At 40.8% G+C, this 21,469-nt stretch overlaps 1 long non-coding RNA gene across 1 annotated transcript; it reads right to left on the bottom strand.

Moving 5' to 3' along the window:
* Nucleotides 1-1,060: 1,060 nt before the first annotated feature.
* LOC120573369 lies at nt 1,061-19,895 on the bottom strand. Its single transcript, XR_005641698.1, has 3 exons — nt 19,792-19,895; nt 1,683-1,784; nt 1,061-1,239 (listed from the first exon to the last, which is right to left on the bottom strand). It is a non-coding gene; the product is annotated as an uncharacterized LOC120573369 (long non-coding RNA).
* Between the last annotated feature and the right edge of the window lie 1,574 nt (nt 19,896-21,469).

Here is a 21,469-nt window from a genome sequence, read left to right as displayed (position 1 = left end):
AAAGGCTTTTGCTCCTCTCTTTTTACACTAATAAACAGCTCTTTTGATTGCAAAGATACTTGTAGAAGAATATGATTATAAACCTGAATATGTGTGTCCAGTTTTAAATTTCTTGGCACCACCATATGTCAGTCCCTGAAGTGGGAGGTCAACACCAACCTCATTATAAGCAAAGTCCACCAGCGGCTTCATTTTCTGTGCCAGCTCAGGAAGTTTGGAGTAGCTAGGGATGCAATGCTCCAATTTTACAGCGCCACAGTGGAAAGCGTGCTAGTCTTCTCCATCACTGTCTGGTATGGTAACTCCACCTCTTCAGAGAGGAAGCAGTTGGAGAAGGTGGTGCACACCGCATCCAAAATTATAGGTCAGGCCATCCCATCTGTAGCCTCTATCTACGCCACGCGGACCAGCCATAAAGCGCAGAAAGTACTAGAAAACCCCTCCCACCCTGCCAGGTCCCTCTTCCAGCTACTGCCCTCTGGAAAGAGAGTTCAAAGTCTCAGAGGCAAAACATCCCGCTTTTGTAACAGCACTTACCCCGCCACTATTAGGCTCCTTAATGCTCAGGCACCTTGCAGAGTAAACCTACTAAATGCACTTTATAGACTGCACAAGACACTTTATGGGAAGTTGCAATAACACCAGGTCTTTACAGCTTTTTACTGGTTTGAATGATTGTCTATGTGATTGTCTTTTATGTACTGTATGTTCCTGTGTATGTATTGCCTTTTTTTTAACCTGATTAGCACCAAGACCAATTCCAATCAACTGTGTTGACATGGCAATAAAGTATTGAACTTGAACTTGAACTTGAATGCGCCTGTGTACATGTAACAAGACTTCCAGTTGCGTGGCACGGCAAATTTACTTCAAATGTTTTACGACAACACCACCTAGTTTTCCTAGAGTCCAGGAATCTTAAATCAATAAAACAATTTACTTGGTAGGCCTAGGTTCTTTTATACAAGGGAGAGCAAAGCATGGCAACCCAAAGGAACGACGACAAAGACAGGCTATGATAATATTTAAAAAGATTAAATATCCCAAATAGGAAGTCCATATGAAAGTAAAGTGGGGAAGCTCAACTCAGTTACTGAACAGAAGTCCAGGAGTCCATTGTTCTGCGTGCAGCAGTAGTCTCTGCCTTGTCTGTGATCAGTTCAGTTAGAGGCGAGTGGGCCTTCCTCTTCAAAGCGCTCCACCGCTTCCTCCTCTGCAACTCTATCACAGAAAAAAACACTGCCAGTAGACAGTTCAACAACTCAGCTGACTATTATGATACTTGAATTGTTACACTGAAACACTTAAAGACCACATATTATGCTTTTTTTGTCTTTTCTAAGGAACCTAAACCAAGCTTTCAGAGGAGCAGCAGAAAATGGGTAGGAGTTTCCTGACGATCTACATAGTTTATTGTGCGGTGAATGACGTCAGGCTGCTCTATAGGAGTCCTGAATTTAAAAACTAAGACCAGAAAACTAGTATAATAGCTGCTCTTCCACAATAAATATAGGATGTATTGAAAGGGGCATTATACTCATTGTCAGAGGCTGCACTGCATTCTGGTCTTTTCAGACCACTGTTGAAAAATAAATCTATGATGGATGTTCTCCCCTATGATTGTCAAATGTCAAAATGATGGCTTTACAAAGAAGCTCTTGCTTTTCGACATCAGAACATACCATTTACTTGATGTTTTTGGTAATAACAGCTGCAGACTCTTTCATATCTGCCCAGGAAAAATCTCAGCATGTCATCTCCATTTCACCAGTTCATCAAAGGGACTAGAAAAGGAGGATGGATAGAGGATACAGTAGGATCAAAGGCTAGCAGATTATAGGTCACGTTTTAATTTAAATTTCATGATTCTTCAACAAGAGTTCAACTAATGTGGATGCAGAATTGTGAATGTGATATATGAATGAGTCTGCTCACTGGTAGCCTAAATTAAAGAAAAGCTGGATAGCTGGGATGGCTGACAAGAAAGCCCCCCCATATGGTTGTTAATAAAACTTTTACATTAACCTCACTGGTTTTCTGTTTGGTGTGGCAATACAAGTGTTCATCATATCTTCTCTTTCTTGGACTTTTTTCTTCCTGACAGCAGTGAGAGTGAAAACCTAGGATACTGTATGCATCCATGCATCCCTTTTCTAAATCTAAATGGAGCCTCCGTCATCAGTTGCAGTCATGCATGTTGTACACAGCCACACTCCACACTTATCCTCTATCATCAATGGCTTTTTATAGTGTACAACGGCAACATCTCACAATTAGAAGTTACTTTATCATTCTACACGTTGATCCAGCCTAGTCCTATTGTAGAAAGTGGAGCTATTTGGAGGAGAAAGACAGTCATTTCCCTCCCGGCAAGTCACATGGAGCATTGAGCGTTCCGTTATTTAATGGTTCAATAGCGATACCTACTCCCTCCTGTTTGAGAGCATTGTTTCCCTATGGTTATTGCGCCATCAGTTACCCCTGCGGATGCCTGGCTGACATAAATGCATACTTCCCATGCCAGCAGAGCAAATTAAACTGAATTGAAGGTGGAGAGAGAGGGAATGGGAGATTAAGTGAGAGATGGCCTGGAGAGAGGAAGAAAGAGAGAAAGACAGAAAGATTGAGTAAGAGATTGAAGTAATGACTTGCAATCAGGAGTAAAAGAGGCTCTCTCTCTTTGCAACTACACACACACACACACACACACACACACATACAGGTTTGTCTTACTACACTTGTAAGGCCCATTTCTCCTTTATTTTCACTGTGTATGCATAAAGTTCACTGTAATCTAGACCAGTGTCTGAAATGGGCCAGTACTCACCAGTACAGAATACCTGCTCTTTTGATTTTTGTCCACTTGTAATCGCTATTAACATTATTATTAACAGGCTGATATGTATACCAAAATGGGCTATACATCTTGATTTTTTGGGAAAAAACAAGAAATTATATGTACAATCAGACATTCAGCACTTCCATGTAACCCAAATTGAAAAGTCCTTTAAGGTTATCAATAAGGTTACCTCATTTTCAGACACTGCGACCATTTGACTATGAGATTAGTAGTCGAATCAGGCTCCTTAAATCGTCGAATATTCAACTATTCATGGTCAGCCCTACAAGATGTACATATATGAATATAAATATATCCAAGATACATGCCATGATCACGTCATGCAACTGCTGAATTGGGGTACTGGCACATTATTTGGTCAAATTCAAGCAGTGAATAGATCTATTTCTGACTCTCAACTGAACCCTTCTAAACAAGCTAAAGTGGGGCACAACATTTGTTGGCTGTACTTTGCTTTTACAATCCAACAAACTTCCGAAGGTGGTTAGGGATTATGTACTTGTTGCTAAAATGAGTGACTATTAATGGTTTGTGTGGGGGCTTTCATGGAGAGGGGTTGTGGGAAACTTGTGTGAATCTGACACTAGTTTCCAGCATTCCATTTCCTCCAGAATGGGTTAAATTTGCAAAAATAATGAATTTATCATTTTTTACACAGTAATACCAATATCTTTTTTCTTTTTTTTCTTGCAATGAAGAGTCAAAACCCACTGATGTTGTCAAAAGTCATGCAGGAATACTCAGATACTCTGTTAATTTGCTGTCTACCAGAGTTGAGAGGATCTATACTAATTTCATCTGTGCGTTCAATACACAGGTGGCTGCATGAGGTATTTAGCCTAGCTAAGGATCCAGTTTGTGGCAGCTGGAAACACATATCCTCTTTAAAAAAATAAATTCTGATGTTCACACCTAATTCTCGCTAAGATTCTTGGCAAAAAGCTAATTTGGCACTTCCAGTTAAGCTAGTGATGGAATAGTCACGTTTTGGGAGGCTCCACTTCCTCCTCCAATTTAAGACAATTTATTTTTCGCTGGGTAGTTGTGAATCCGCGGTTGCTGTTAATGTACGGTGGGGCCATGGTGAAGCCGAATAAAGCTAGAAACACACGAGAAACGAACTACAACCGAAGAAACAAGCGATGAGACGAATGCTAACCAGCTAGCAGCTAGTAGAATTCAGGATGCCGCGACGGACGAAACGCCGACAATGACGGACGTCATGACTGCCATCAATAGGCTGAATCAGAATGTTGACTCTAAGTTTGAGCTGCTCAATGCATCTATCGCTGGTCTGAAACAATCACTGGACACCGTGGAGCAAAGAGTTATCTCAAATGAAGGAGGGCTGAACGATCATGAGGCCCGAATTAAAAAGCTGGAGGACCAGTGTTCAAAATGGGCAGAGGAGGCTAGTTCGCTCAGCGAGCGAGTGGACGACCTGGTGTCCAGATCTAGACGGCAAAACATTCGGATTATAGGTGTTAAAGAAGGCATGGAAAAAGGCAACCCATCAGATTTCGTTTCGAAGTTTATTCCATCACTGCTAACCCATCAGATTTCGTTTCGAAGTTTATTCCATCACTGCTGGGAGAAGGAAACTTCGGCAATAAGCCTGTCAAAGTGGATCGGGCCCACAGGGTCCGGGTGAGAGCCGCGACAACTGTCGGCCCCCCTCGTCAACTTATCGCAAGGATTCATCACGACTCAGTAAAGGAACAAATACTGAGGCTCGCTTCACAGAAATTCCCTTTACAATATGAGGGATCACGCATCTTTATTTTCCCTGACCTGGGCCCCGCCGTAATGAAACAGCGACAGCGTTTTGACAACATCAGGACCAGATGCAGAGCGGCGGAGGTGAGATGCGGGTTCCAGCATCCTGCGACATTTGTTGTCTCGGTTGGAGCGGACAAACGCACATTTAACAACCCTAAGGACGCTGAGAAGTTCCTGGACGACAATAATGTGCCGCGCTAGACTAGCGGTCCATGGTTGGAAGAAAAAAAGAAAAGGGAAAAGGGAAAAAAGAAGACAACTTTCAAGCCAGGATAATACGGACTGACTCACTTGCAACGTTACATCCTGCACAGTTTTTTCTCGCTTCTCGCGTTCTACAGGACAGGAGGAAGTGGACTAGACGGTATGTTACGTGCTCGGAAGGTTTGGACTTATAGGAGGTTGGTTCTCAGAGGGGAAAGGGCGAAGGGAGGGAGAGGGCCCCGGAGGACAACGCAGGGTGTTAGTGTTAAGTTTTGTTCAAATGCAGCTGTTTATATATTTTTACAATTTAACATTATGGCGGACTGTTTACACACATCTTTGGACAACTTCAAGCTGTTGCATAAGCACGTGGATATATCATACCATTGAGTATGGGGGATATCACAAGGTTAGTGAGCTGGAATGTGCGAGGATTAAATCACCCAGTTAAAAGAGGAAAAATTTTGGCACATTTAAAAAGCTTGAAAGCTGATGTTATATTTCTCCAGGAGACACACATCAGGAATACAGCTAAAAACAAACTAAGCATGGGATGGGGATCACTAATATATCAGTCAAATTTTGGTGCCAGAGCCCGAGGTGTAGCCATAATTATAAAGAAGAATGTGCTGTTTGATCATGGGTGTACAGTCGAGGATCCAGAAGGTAGGTTTCTAATGGTATCGGGGACGATCAACTGTGTTCCTGTCACACTGATAAACGTATATGGTCCAAATTTTGACGACCCTGCATTCTTCCAAAAGGTTTTACGTAGAATTCCAGAGCTCGGTGAGACAAACATTATTTGGGGAGGGGATTTTAAATGCATTCTAGACACTTTATTGGATAAACAATCATCAAGGCCTACTCCAAATAGCAAATCTAGAGATCAAATAAAAAATGCTATGCACGATCTAAATTTAGTTGACACCTGGGGGCTCCTTAACCCAAATACCAGAGATTACTTATTTTTTTCTCCAGTTCATAAATCCTATTCTAGGATAGATTTCATACTGCTGGACTCTAAACTAATCTCCAGTGTTGAGAAAGGCCCAAGCCTCTCGTGCCATACTGAGAATAAATTCAGACACTGGGTCTGTTCTTACTGATCCTAAAGAAATAAACACACGTTTTATGGAGTTCTATTCAGAACTGTACAAGTCAAACGGAAATCATGACACAGGAGTAATTAGATAATTTCTCTCGGAGCTGAACCTCCCACAACTTAGCGATGGAGCTAAGGTAGACAAGGACATCTCTATTGCGGAGTAGTAGAAGCAATCGCGGAATTCCCAAATAACAAAGTATCTGGAGTTTTATAAATGCTTCTCTAAGGAGCTGTCTCCACTGCTTTTGCGGTTGTTTAAACATGCAGCAACTATTGGTCAATTACCTCTAACGCTCTATAAGGCAAACATAGCTTTAATTTTGAAAAAGGATCGCAATGAGCTAGATGCCTCCTCTTATAGACCTGTGTCATTGATCCCTAACGAAACAAAGCTGATAAGCAAAATTTTGGCCAATCATCTGAAAAGTCATATCCACACTATTGTGCACCCTGATCAAACAGGTTTTATTCCCAACAGACACATTCACTCCAACTTACGACGTCTATTCAATATACTATACGCCGACCACAAGACAGAGTCAGTTTTGATCTCTGTGGACGCTCAGAAGGCCTTCGATCAGGTCGAGTGGCCATATATGTATGAAGCCCTGGATGCTTTTGGCTTTGGGAGGGGGTTCATTAATTGGATACGGATTTTATATGCTCACCCCACAGCTAGTGTAATCACAAACCAGGATATCGCTCCTCAGTTCCCATTATACCGAGGCACCAGACAGGGGGATCCTCTCTCCCCTTTCTTGTTTGCTTTAGCCATAGAACCATTAGCGACAGGCATACGTAAGCACCCCAGAATATCACCTGTCTCTATTAACGGGCAGAAACACCATCTGTCGATGTATGCGGATGACGTTTTGCTATACGTATCTAACCCATGTGAATCATTACCTGCAATTATGGAGCTGTTTACCCACTTTAGGTCTTTCTCAGGGTTTCAAATTAATTGGGATAAAAGGGAATCAATGCCTATATATTTACACCAAGACAGCGCTGCTCTGAACTCAGTACCCTTTAAAGTTACTAAGGACAGGCTCACGTATTTGGGGGTGACTGTAACCAGGGAACCTACACGGCTTCTTGATGAGAATTGGAATCTGAAAATAACAAAATTGAAGCAGAACATAGATTTCTGGAAGACTCTCCCACTGTCACTAGTCGGGAGAGTAAACGCCATTAAGATGGTGGTTCTCCCACGATTTTTACATCTGTTTCAGTCGATCCCATCATGCATTCCACAAAGTTTCTTTAAGAAATTAGACTCAAATGCTACTACTGGGCTGCACATTTAAACACGCTGGCTTTCTGGAGGAGTGGTATATCCATTAAGAACATGGTTGGAGATCCCCCAGCCTGGCTTTCTATAGAACAATCAGCCTGCTGCGGGACCTCTCTCCCGGCCCTATTGAACAGCCCAACAAATCTTTATACGGAGGGAACTTTCTAGTACACAACTCTTTGAAAGTCTGGAAGCAGATTAAATTGTACTTGAAAGCCCCAGACATGTTCATAGACAGCCCTATCTGCGACAACCATGCCTTTAAACCTTCAGGGACGGATCCTGCTTTTGCTCTATGGAAGGAAAAAGGAGTGGAATGTTTGAGGGATTTGTATCAGCGTGGTCACTTCATGTCCTTTGAGCAATTAATGAACAAATATAGTCTCCCAGCCTCTAATTTTTTCCGATATCTACAAGTCAGGCATTTTATAAAGTCTTGCTTGTCTACATTTGCAGACATGCCAAGGCATGACACATTCGAAAACATAACAAATGTTCAGCCAGGCAGAAAAGGAGCAGTGGCAATATTATACCAGTCATTGATCAACCATTCACCACCCAGCACAGATAGGTTAAGAACTGAGTGGGAGACAGAACTGGGGATTCCCCTCACTGAGAAATTTTGGGATTCATGTCTTATGAACATTCATAGGAGCTCAGTGAATGCGAGACATAATCTAATACAATTTAAAGTAATACACAGGTTGCATTACTCGAAAGTAAAAGTAAGCAAGATGTATCCCAGCCTATCAGCATTTTGTAATAAGTGTAAAAACCAAGAGGGCACCCTCACACACCAATTTTGGACATGCCCTAACCTCCACTCATTCTGGTCTTCTGTATTTGATTTCTACTCAAAAGCCTTCAACAAGCAGTGGATACCCAACCCCCTTGTGGCCATTCTGGGGTCTACAAATGACATTGCTTTGAACTCTGGCAGGGACAAATGGCCAGTGTATCTGGGTACGTTACTGGCTAAAAAACTTATATTGCGATTTTGGAAGTCAGATTCTGCCCCTTCATTTGAGATGTGGTTGAGAGAGCTGGGTGAAATCCTCCACTTAGAGAAGATCAGATTCATGTTTGCAGGGAGGGAGAATGCGTTTGATAGGGCATGGGAACCGGTCTTGGAACACTTAAGGGGTCTGAGGGAGAAAACGGAGTGATGACGGGTCACTTATATTGATAATGCTGCATTAGCATTTTTCTTATCTCTCTTGACTCCTGGTTTTACTTTTTGGTCTGTTAGTCCTGATATTTACTACGGTGCCTCATCATTATTGTATTCAGAATCCGCCAAATAATTACAATTGTAAGTTCTTGGTTGCTGCTTATTGTTTTTGATGTTATTGTACGAATAAGAAAATGCATGTATGTATTTAAAAAAATAAAAAAAAGCTAATTTGTCACAATGTTGAAGGATTCCTTTAACTAGCACTGATCTTAACTAAAACCTATTCAAAACATAACCCTTTAAGATACATCTAATAGTCAAGCAGAGTGAGGACTAACAAAATGACATCAGCTAAAATATGGAATGCTAAAACCGCTTCTGACAAGCACACACACATCGTACCTGTTAACCCTCCTGTTTTCCCAGGATTCTCCTGTATTTTACCCCTCTCTCCCACTGTTCACCCCACATGTATTATGTTATCCCACAATATTGTCTTGTAAATCTCCCCTATTTTTAAAAAGAAAAACATTTGGCTGTAGGCATAACCGCCAGGCCTATTTGATGTATATGCTACATTTTCCTCCAGTAAAGCAGGTGGCAGTGTGTAGCACATTAGCTGTTACATCCACAGTAGTGACGAAAACTCAATCAATCAAACAGCACCTGCCAACAAAACAAGAAAAAGAAGGATTCCAGGATGGATGAACATGACAGAATGGAGGAGTATCTGCCCGAAAGGGTGAAACCTTGGGCAAGTATTTCAGCAAATGGGAGAAGGGTTAAGGCTGATTTATGCTTCTGCGGCAGCAACCCCCGCAGACCCCTCTGCGTCCCCTCTGCGTCAGATACAGGTTTCAATTTTCATGGCAATCCGTCCCATGTTTTGTTCTTTCTCCACTGTAAGCAAACATGAAAACACTGACATGCATTTCACAGGCAAACACACGATTCATACAAACAGATAGACATCTCCAGTGGTGTCTCCAGCTGTGTATCTTTGTTTCTCTCCCTCCCTTGTGTAGAAGTAGAGTAGAAGCTGCTATCTGCAAACATGCTGATATTGTCACTGTTGCATTACAAACACACACACACACACACACACACACACACACACACACACACACACCATGTCCAAAGGGCTCCGTGGGGTAAATATGTTTGGAGCCATCATGTCTGATCATCTAATCATGACTAGGCCTTTAGGGAGCAGAGCATGCCTGCTTCTCCTCTCGCCATACATGCTGATAACACAATTCTCCCACAATGCCCTTCAACACGACAGATTCATATCTCAGAGGTGGTTCAGATGGCTACAAAGACTGTCTTAATAAAGTGCTGCTTTGCCAATTTTCTTTTTTGAATGAGATAATTGATGTGTTTGGAGTTTTTCCATCACGGCTATTATTTCTTCCTCCTCTTCAAACGAATCAAGGTGATTGCGCGGCACATACAATTTGCTTGTGGTTACATGTCTAATTATTATTGCCTACTTCTTTTCTAAGAATCTCATATTGTCTGAACAACCATTCAAACTTAATTACATAACCTGCTGACAAAAGGGCTTATTGATTTACAGCGATTGTCTACCTGTGCCCAATCAGCGGTGTTGTTTTTGTGTGGAACTGCAGCTTTCTTCATTCTTTGAGGTAATAAGTATGATAAAGAGGAAAAAGTTACTAGATGAGAACTTGATGTGCAGAGCAGCTTCTAGGACCAAAATTGATTGCTATAAACTGTTATGTAACACAACTTATGTTTAAGAGGCAGTTTATTAGTTTACTTGTTCTTATTTAAAGTTACAATCTTGAAGATCACCATTTCATTCACTTTGGCAGCACCTATGGCAATAAGCGGTAATTGAGAGACTGCAAAAAACAATACCCCACTTCACATACAAGAGATCCTTATTTCAACTAGAATGTACAATCTTTCTCTTCTGTCTTTGAATCTAACATGCTCCCTACTTTCTTCTCTTACAGTTATAAGCTTCACGGACATCATCTCCTATTACTATAACAAAGGATACTGTACAGCAGGGCTGGACTGGGACAAAAAATCGGCCCTGGCATTTCTGGGCCAGGCGCGCACACCCACCGTGATTGGTCAGACAAGTTCCCTGCAGACAGTCCTCTTAAAATATGCGTGGTTCCATTAAATGAGTTGCCTAGTGTTCAGCGTTCATTTTGGATCCTTCAAGAGGGGACTCAAGACTTATCTGTTGATCTTACACTTAAATAATTCATTCATTCTTAGAGTTATGATTTGTATATTTATGGTATTTTTATAATTTTTTATTATTGATATTTGATATTGTATTGTCATTATTTTTATTATTACTATTTTGCTTAATATTGGCTTAGCAACTTTAAAAACAGTTTACTGTTAATTTTAACTATTGTAAGATTCATATTTTGTCGCTTTGGACACAAGTGTCTGCTAAATACAATAACCATAACTATAACCCTTCCTAAAAGCTACAATAAAGCTGAGAGTAGTATATGCCCTGGAAAAGAGCACCAATACAAGAGAAGCTAATTAAGCTATTCAAGGAACACTGATGCTTATATCATCATTGATTTTATAGATCCACAGACTCTTCAGCTACCCAACAGGCCAACCGCTAGCATTTTCAATGTAAGCTTAAGCTGTTAGGTTACCTGACAGCCACTAACTTTAATGTTACAGCCAAACTGCTTGTTGTCGTTATGACGTGACACACTCACGCACACGAACACACACACACACACACGCACACACACACACACACACACACACACAACCTCCCTCCCTTCCTGAGAGTCTGTGTTAATTTGCCTACTCCTTACCACATCGTCATCTACTCTCTCTTCCATCTTTTCCTCACTCGCCTCCTCCTCGCGCCTTCTTCCCTGACATCGTTGTTTCTGCTTCTATAGCCAGCCACCTCTCCTCCTCTACTTCAGGTAATGCTGATGTTGAAGCAGCTACTACAGACCCAAACATGTCCGAAATATTTTGAGGAATCCGCTTTAGATTCTTAATCTTTTTCTCCTCTAATTTCCCTTGCACTTGGTGGTCGTTTGTCCATTATAACGCGTAATGCTAAACTTCCAGCATAACTATTACAGCTCACGTCTCAGGGCCCGGAGGCGTGGCCATAGTGGGATTCGTAAATTTGCGGCCCGGAGTGGGTCAGGCCAGTGCCAATAAAGAAAATAAACCAATGGGCCGCTGTGAGTTCTTTATGGGCGCCGGGCCCGGGAAAAATTAAAAAAGGCCTATTTATATCGGGATTCGGCCCAAAAGTCCGTCGGCCCACCGGAAAATGCCTGGTATGCCAGATGGCCAGTCCAGCCCTGCTGTACAGTGATCTTTGCTTTTTTCTTTTTTTTTTTTTTTTTTATATATATATATATATATATATATATATATATATATATATATATATATATATACAGTACAGTACAGGCCAAAAGTTTGGACACACCTTCTCATTCAATGTGTTTTCATTTTATTTCATGATTCCTCAATGTAGCCACCCTTTGCTTTTTTTGATAACTCTGCAAACCCTTGGTGTTCTCTCAATGAGCTTCATGAGGTAGTCACCTGAAATGGTTTTACCTTCACAGGTGTGCTTTGTCAGAGTTAATTAGTGGAATGTTTTCCCTTATTAATAAAAAAAGCAAAGGGTGGCTACTTTGAAGAATCAAAAATATAAGACATGTTTTCAGTTATTTCACACTTTTTTGTTAAGTACATAATTCCATATGTGTTCATTCACAGTTTTGATGCCTTCAGTGAGAATCTAAAATGTAAATAGTCATGAAAGTGTGTCCAAACTTTTGGCCTGTACTGTATATATATATATATATATATATAATATATAAAACTTTATTTACAGACTCAAGGTCCAGATCAAAAAGTACATATATTATTAAAAGAGGGGTACACACAAACACAGAAACATAAATACATACAGACATACCACATATTACATAAAGGGAACATACAAAACATACATACATACATACATACAAATAGCTATGCACATTAATTAAAACAGGTACAGATGCGTGTTCCAGTGTTCACTGTAAAACGCAAAAATGTTGTGAAAACTCAAAATTTCAAGGCAACTTACTGCACTAGATTTTTGAGTTTTGAGGCTAACTCAAACTCCTACGTTTTGAAAATAGTTCAGCCAACTAATAATGTTTTGTTTAAATAATTTATCTTTCATAGATATAAAAACTTAAAATCTTAAGTTTCACATACTAAATAATTCAAAAACAGTCATGTCAACTAATTATCTTTTGTTCAGATAATTAACTTTTGTGTGTAAAAACTAAGTTTCAACTTCTAAAAAGCCCCCGTGCAAAATAGGGGCCCATCTAAAGCGCCTGATCTTGCATCACTTGAGATAAAAGGGCCACTAGTGAAGTGACGCACCGCAGAATACTGGCTGAAGGAAGCCTATTACTGCTCAAAGTCTAACACTGCAAAACTCCAGCTCTTCTTATCAAACGTAACAGTCACTTACCTCATGGTTACAAATGTAAACCAGCACAACAATGACAATTACCAGGCAACAAAACATTACATTCTAAGCAAACACGTTTAATAAACGGAATTCATAAAGTTACATTTGTATTTCGAACAAACTGCAAACTTTTCAGCAAAGTTTGACACAACCATTTACTGCCTTGCATCATGGGAATTGACCAGCCAATGAACCACCTGACTGCAGTACGCAAATCGGAGTTCAAGGCATAGAGCAGGCCGAAAAGGTAGGCAACTGAAAACCCCTGCAGAACTGCCCAGGAAACCCTGTTTTAGCGTAGAGCGTGAAAAGAGTAATTGACCTGGCCTCAATTTGAGTCTAACTACAATTTCAAAGTGGCGCCACCATACATTTTGAAGTGAGACCAACTTATCACAATAAACTTAATACAGTGAGTTGAAGTAACTACTTTAACAAAGTTTATAATGCAATTATGTGTTTTTGTTCTGTTTAATTGAAAATCAAAGTAAGATGAGCAATTTCAAGTTCTCGTTTTACAGTGTTTCCAGAGTTGGGAGGTATATCTGGTTTCACTAAGTGCAGGGTTGGTTAAGGCAGGTAAAATGGTATTCTTTGACTCTGTTAATCGGCACATGAATCTGTACATAAAATTCCTCAGCGCAGCATGAAAGGTGGGAACATTACTCGTCACAAACAAATGGCTAGCACTGGTCCATCTTGGACACTTCAATCGTTGTATGCCACCTTTATCTTATTTATCTTTGCTTTACTGTAGCTGCGCGATAGGTGAGCTGTATACAGTGGAGTACAGTATGCTCTGAAAAGAGATGTTTTAACTTCTTCAGTACACATGTGAAATTTGCGTGCCAGCATATTTGCTTGTCCATATAATTTACAGCACTGTATGTCATCATCGACACAAAAATCATCCCTGATGATGTGGCCCAGGTATTTTGCTTTAATAACTATGTTTAGCTCTTGCCCTGTCAAGTAAAAAGAGGGAAAGCATAGCTTCCTGTCCTCAGTTCTGGCCATCAATACAACACTATTTTTTGCATTGTATTTGATGTCATACTGTAGTCCATAGTTTGAGCAGACTCTAAGCAGTTGCTGTAGGCCAGCACTATATGGAGACATAACAATTAAATCATCTGCATACATCAGATGATTAATAGGCCTAACCCCCATTATACAGCCAGTCTTACACACTTCTAATGTCCTGGAAAGATCATCCATATACAAATTAAAAAGAACAGGTGACAATATTCCACCTTGTCTAACCCCATTGGTTACTGGGAAAGGAGCCAATGTTGTCTTCCCCCATCTAGCTTGCATAGTTTGATGGCATAATAGTCCAATTGTTACGAGGATTAAGCAATGGGATGTTTCAATATAAATCATATATCTGGAAGGAAGGAAGTCAAGTCAAAACAAAGGCATTTTTTTATGGTATTGCTTAACATTGCCCAGCATAAAATAACCTCTTTGTTAAAGTTAAGGAACGACTATGGTCATGGTTGAAAGAAGCCAACGTTGACTGTCGGTAGGATACGGGAAGCAAACATCAATCTCAGAGCCCGACATTTTGGTCACCCACCAACATCCTTCCTTTTCCAACTTTGTGTCTCTATACCAACATTACACATTTTATCCTTTGCTCCCGACCGATAATTCTGACAGCCGCAAGAGGGCTTGAACATAAATATATGGGGGCATTTGCTGACACGACTGATGCTGTCATTTGTCTTCGGAGGAAAGCCTCCAAATTTGCCTCACAGGGTAACAATTGAAATATTAAACTGCCATATATCTTAATGGTGTCACCATGCAAACCTCTTCTTTGCCTTTTCTCAATCATTTCTTGACCATTAGTCAACATCTGTCCAACATACTATGGAAATAAATCAGTTACTCTGACAGGTGTTGAGTCTCAGTAGCAAACCCACATGGCTGCCAGTTAATGATTTGGATGGAGGCTTTTCGGTTTCTCGCTAGAACAGCAACATTTGTACTTTACAGTAAGTACACATTTATCTGTAAACACTCCTTCCCCAAGTCCCCCCCCCCCGTTGAGCGTTACTGTTTCATGTAGGCCCATGTAGCCTATCCAGTAAAAGTTCTTACCTAAAGTACAAAAAACACTATTTTCCTCATAGTGTCCATTACTGCTGCATCTGTTTACCCTCTGTCTGAGACGTTCTGTTGTAGTGTCTCTGTGGTGTCCGTCATTGCAGCTGGAGACTGACTGTGATGGAATATAGTGCCACTTTCTACAATGAAAAATCAACAATAAAAGCTTCTAAACCAAAAACTACACAACTGGACACGTTCCAGCAGGAACGTGATCAGAAATTGGGGAGACATTAACAACATCAGCAGCCGCGATTGCAGTGTATGTATTGTAAACACTGCAGTAACGTGCCTTGAGCAGATGACCAAATAAGGAAATCCGGCAAGGGTTGACGTCAGTTTGAGCCGAGAGTAGAAACAAAATTTGAAGTTATTTGAAGCTTTAGCCAACATTTAATATGACATCCAACACTGTAACATTATATCTATGACAAACAATAAGGAAAAGCATGATAGGTCCTGTTTAACTGAACATCCCTGAGCGTCACTGAATAACATGGCAAGTAGGTATACCACTTTTAGTAAAGTCTTTAAACACTGTTGACCTTCTGTCTGTTTTGTGTTGATTAGACCCATTTACATTAATCATCATAATAACATTTCACATATACAGTAAGCTAGTGTATATGCATACACCTATGCAGCACTACAATTTTAGCAGGCAACAACAAGACAAATGTATATCATTAGTCTGCATTAGTCTGCACATCTACCACACTTTATTATATATTTGTGTGTGTGGAGACTGTTTTTACATAAAAGTGTTCTTTTTCTTTTTTAAACTAAATCTGTAAGTGTAGAAGTATTGATTTAATGCCAAGACAAACTGCGCCCAAGGATACTTTTTATACGTGTAGCCATTGTCACGTCTAAGACAACCACATTTACTTGTGTTTAAACAACTCTCCCTCTGCTCTTTTATGCCAAGTTATTATTCGTGAATTTGATGGAAATGTGATAACATGCTCACAACAATAACAACAAACAAAGGAGATGGCTTCTTTGGCGTGTTGACTTTTTTCATGTCTGATTACACGGCACACTTGATTTGTCTAATTTCAGGGATGAGCAGGACTGAGATGGTAGCACTGTGATTCGGCGGCTCGGTACCATCAATTCAATTCAATTAGTTTTAATTAGCCAGTGAAGAGACAGAGGAAAAAGCAACAACCTCACAGGGTCCTCCAACAATGAAATGAATTACTCATGAGTGAAAGCTTATCAAATCAGCCAGTTTCATATGTAGAGAATATTAAATCAAGGCGCTGAAAGACATACAACGCCAATGAGTTATACTGCTATTTAAAATCTCTATTGGATAGAAATCAGATCACGATAACAGGCCAGCGGTTGTCTGATGATATTTGGTGCTATTATACATTCATTTGACACAAATCTGTCTGCTGTGAGATATTTTCATTTATTGTTAGATGTTGCCTTTGATGGAAAACTTGCACCAAAGAGCATTGACTCAAACTTGATTGAAGGATACATCTAACAATGACGGCAGAGACGTGCAGTTTTGTGAAAAAGAAGGGCTCTGACAAATGTCATATACATAACAGCACTCTCTGATAATTACTTATGTATTTCAGAAGACATTAGGGCATCTTTGTAAAAAAAAAATTGCAAATTGACTTCAAACATTGTATTAAAGCAGGGGTTTCCAACCCTTTTGGCTGGTAACTTAACTTAAAATTAAGTGTTTCCCACAATTTCACATGACAATATGTGTCACATTTGTTTAGCCCCATGAGCTGTGAGCAGTTTTACCAAACTTTAACCTTAAATTGTGCGTGATAATAAAACTATCCATTATTTCATAAGAAAAATACAGTTTCTGAATATTTTGTAGCAGAGCGTATTTTTTACCCTCTTTCCTATCCCAGTAATCATCTTGTGACCCCTCAGATGTCTCTATAACCCATTGGATGAGACCTGACACGTACATGTAGTTTAGAGACTGTATTAGAGGATACACACATTCTGCATACAGCTTCTGAGATGACCTTACTTGTACTTTTTGCTGGGAAACAAAACGTAGTACTTCCAAACTAATGCTCATCTTATGCCATAAAAAAACTTCTCCTTCCAGGACATAGCTTTATTCATTTATTGATGGTTTATTTATTATTATTTGGTCATGTTTTTGGAGACCTATCAGCTGTCATCAGGGCAACAGCTTCGCTGTATGTACCATAGAAATCCTTTTATTTCTATGGTCATCAACCGGTTCTCACTCCAAACTCGTAAAATACGGATGTTTGGACAGTGGCTGTCAGCATCTGAGGCGACGAAAAAAAATCACCCTTCACCAGGTTTGTATAACGTACCGGGGTGAGCAGCAGCTACACGGGGTTTGAAGATGATGTAAAACTAAGAGCGACTACGGTAGTGAGTAGTATGAAAGGCCGAAATTCCTCGTAGGGAGATTGGTTGGGGGGGTGGATGGGTCAAAGAGCACAGGACTTTCTCCCAGGAGACCGGGTATCGTGTCCCACGTGTCACGTTTCCTAAAGTCGCTTTCTTCTTGTCCTGAACCCACTGTCCCGTTCTTCTTTTCCTAAACCTAACCGTCCCATTCTTCTTTTCCTAAACCCAACAGTCCCATTCTTCTTTTCCTAAACCTAACCGTCCCATTCTTCCCGCATGTCATGGAAATGTAAGCCCACCCATGACCTTTTCCTTAACATAACTGCGTCAAAAGGGACGCCAATAGTCCCGACCAAGCGCGTTTAGATAAAGCGCGTTTAGATATAATGCTAAAGGAGACTTTTAGCGTCAATAACAACGTTGAAGAAGAATCTGTTGGCATTAATTTCTGTCTGCATTTAAATTCTAAAAAAAAATAAAAATTAAGAAAAAAGGCGATAATGATAAAGAATGGTAAATCCTAACAAAAAATGGCCGCCTCATACAGAACAGTTTTCTTTAAAGCATTAGTTCAGGGTTGTAAAAGAGCTATCTTATTCATTGTCACTTGCCTAGCTTTGTAATGGTGCTTATACTGTATTTAATCAAGGTTATCCTTAAGAGAAGGCAATTTTATAATGCATGTAGAAGAAGGTTAGAAACCTACAGTCCAGCCTCTTTTTCCCCTAACCTTCTCTTCAGCCAGGAAACATTAGCCTGCCTTCTCTTCTTGTCTGAACAGTTCAACCTTTGGACAACCTGCTTTAATATGCTTGGAGATGGAAATGACTGAGTAACAGCTTAACAGCAGACACTAACAGCAGACAAAGCATTTATCCCTCTGTCCACGTTGTCTATATGACTAGTCAAATGTCAATTTCTTAGGCCAAAGTAACAGACTGTGACATATAATGTAAATGAAGTACTCAGACCCTCTACCAATAATCTTCTGAATTTGATAGTTTGGCCTGAAATATTAATTCTGAGAGGTGCCAATATTGGTTTGACAGGCTGCCCCGGCACCACGCTGCTCAATAAGGCTGTGATTGATGCACCCCCTCCAGATTCATTGACTAGGACTGTGACTGGGTTCTCCATCAACACACTGCTCGACTGTGACGTGGACAGACCTTAAGGGCAAAACACGCTCATGGCTAGATGGATGTGATACACTCTAAAATACACCAATGGCACATTATTGATGTATGTGTCAATAGTGTTTGTTTGGTCAATATTTCCCAATGGTTTCTGATTGAACACCACTAAGACGTAAAGTAGCCGTTTATTTAGTTGCTTTTGTATGCTTAACGTGTATATTTTAATGGAAACATAATCATTGGTTAACTTGTAGACTTAGCAATGCCGTCTACGCTCCTATGAAAGACCAACACACCGCTCTGACAGATGAAAGATATCCTGAAAATAAGCAGAACAGGCTGAAATGAAGACTTTTACTGTGACAATTTGCTGGACTTTGACACGCTGAGGTTATACGATGAGCCGCCCCGGTTGCTCTCCCACTGAGGCAAGACAGAGCAACAGACCACAGCGAGGCCATGGAAGGCTACTAATGAGGAACTTTGTCAGCCCAGTGTCTGACATGATAAGGAGAGGAAATGAAGAGAAAGTGAGAGCAGGAGAGAAATGCAACTTCAGCTTCAAATGGTCTCCCTGACTCAAATTACCCTCTTCTCTGCCCAGATCAAATGGCCCCACTTGTGCAGGCCATACCTTGTTTTTGCAGGAGCAGTCTTCAGGGTAACAGGTGGCGATGCAGCAGAAAGGGAATGGCTTAGCTATGTCAAAGCTGATCCCACTTGTTGTCTCTATAAATATGCTACTGATTAGGGTCTGATCTACACTCTGGATGCACACTAAATGTATCTAACTAACTGGAGGAATAAAACAGCCACCGCTCTTTAGACTGGTAAAAAAAAAAAAAATCATTTAAATCGTTGTCACAAAGAAACTATAAAACTGTGGATATTCACATTATCTCAGCAATATTCCACTTGAACAGACAGCTCTGCCTCTCACCATTACCATACCTTTGAATGCATACTTCACTGGCTGAAGTTTACTATGAATTTGGAAACCATATCACAGAACAAGTAGAATGTATGAATATTAGAGCGATACTTTGGATCTAAATATCACAGAGCGTGGCATATAGTCACTATTCACTCTATCTTGAGTACCACAGAGACACTTAAATTGCTTATGAGAATATAGCAGCATGTGGCTATTCTTATTTTGATATATTCATTCAGGGGACTTCCAAACTGGTAAATACTCAATATTCTTCATCTATATGCTTTTGTTTACTTACCAATTTAGGGTATCATTAATCTTTATGAGGAGAATGTATGCGTGTATCCAAGTGAGTAAACTGATGAGGGTTGATTTGATCTCTTTTAATGTTGTTGCTTTTTCCCTTTAATGATGATGAGCTCAAGGACCCATTGTTTTGTCTGATAATTGCCTGTAGAAATGTGTGAGGGTGTGGGCACTGGGCAGTCAGCAAATGATAGCAGCAGTGCACCTGAGAAGTTTGTGACTCATTAGTAATTGCTCCATTTGGCCTCAGACAGTGTCGTTTATATAATTAAGTTCACAGCTGATTGTAGGCCTGTCAGCTTTGATATCATTATTGGAGCAGCTGTGACCATCCTTCAGGACCGGGAGCATTTGCGCTCTATAGGCTATGCTGTTCTTTGGGTAGATTATGTTTATTTTTATGGGACTATATTATGGATTTCCCCCTTTGATTTCAATATTTTTTTCTTCCTGAAATCACTCACTGCTTCATCTTTATACACTTTCATCTTCTTTGACCACCGTATTTTAGAATTTCAAAAATCTCCACCGCCTGTCAGGTGTGACCACTCACCCAGGAAAGTGGAGTATTTTTGAACAGCATACCCAGCACCGCCCTCTCGTCTCCCTCGCCCAGGGTGAAGTAGCCAGCCGGAGCGGGGCGTGTCTCTGCGGGCGGCCTCCTCAGTGCGGTGCCGCTGCCACTGCTGCTGATGCCGCTGTGTATTCCAGCGGGTGCAGGTGGAGATGCGTCAAAGTACGCCGCACACACCCAGGAGCATCCGCTAGAAACACGGCGGCGGAACCTCCACAATAAAAGGTCCAGAGATGCGTATCGATGTCGGACTTTTAATTTGAAAAGAATGATGTGAAGTCGCATGGTGTGCCTTGTGGCGGGCTTGACAACAGGGATGCAGGTGGAGCGACTCGGCCAGGACCGTTCACATCTGTCTTGAAGGAGAGAGGGGGGAAAAGGAAAGCTACGTTGTGGTCGGCTCAACGCTCTGGATGAAAAATAAAAGAAACACAGAAGCGTGAACTGCATCCAAGCTATATCCAGGGATATTTACAAACCTCCCCAAGTCTGGGGAATATAATCGGAGGGATTGCCGCAAAACACAAGTAAGGACTTTTCTCTTCTTTGCTGTGACCGTATGCGTCTGAGGTTGTTTTTTTTCTGGCTGTGAGGATTTGTCACTCTCTGCTAATGCCCTCCAAATAATGACAGGTGATGTTGAGATTATTATTTTTTAAATACACTAGTCCAATAAGGAACAATTGTTGGCTTTGTTCTGCTGAGAGGGAGCCGGTAGCAGTGATGCGTAATGGGTCAATATTTGGAGGAGATTTGGGAGGCGAGTCTGCTTTTTTGTTTTCTGCGGCTCTAGGAGCCAGACACGTTGAATCCGGTGTGTGTGTGTGTGTGTGTGTGTTAGGGGGATGGTGTATGTTTTGAAGCCACGCGTGTCGAAGTGTGGGACTCCAGCAAGAAATATCACAGACACAGTTTGTGTGCTTCTTTAAGCTGTGGATGTGTTTACGCAGACGACTTGTGAGGGGGGGTTATTATTTCAGCGTCCGACGCACGAGGTATAGCGTTTTATTTCAACAGCCCCGCTTTAGAATAAAACAATTGCCAAAAATTGTAGCAAGTGAGACACGCTGTGAATTCTGTTGATGATGATACATGT

The sequence above is a fragment of the Perca fluviatilis genome, chromosome 14 (assembly GCF_010015445.1).
Source record: "Perca fluviatilis chromosome 14, GENO_Pfluv_1.0, whole genome shotgun sequence".
Classification (NCBI taxonomy): domain Eukaryota; kingdom Metazoa; phylum Chordata; class Actinopteri; order Perciformes; family Percidae; genus Perca; species Perca fluviatilis.
Note: the sequence above shows the minus strand (reverse complement) of the source record. Positions and strands in the feature narration are given on the sequence as shown.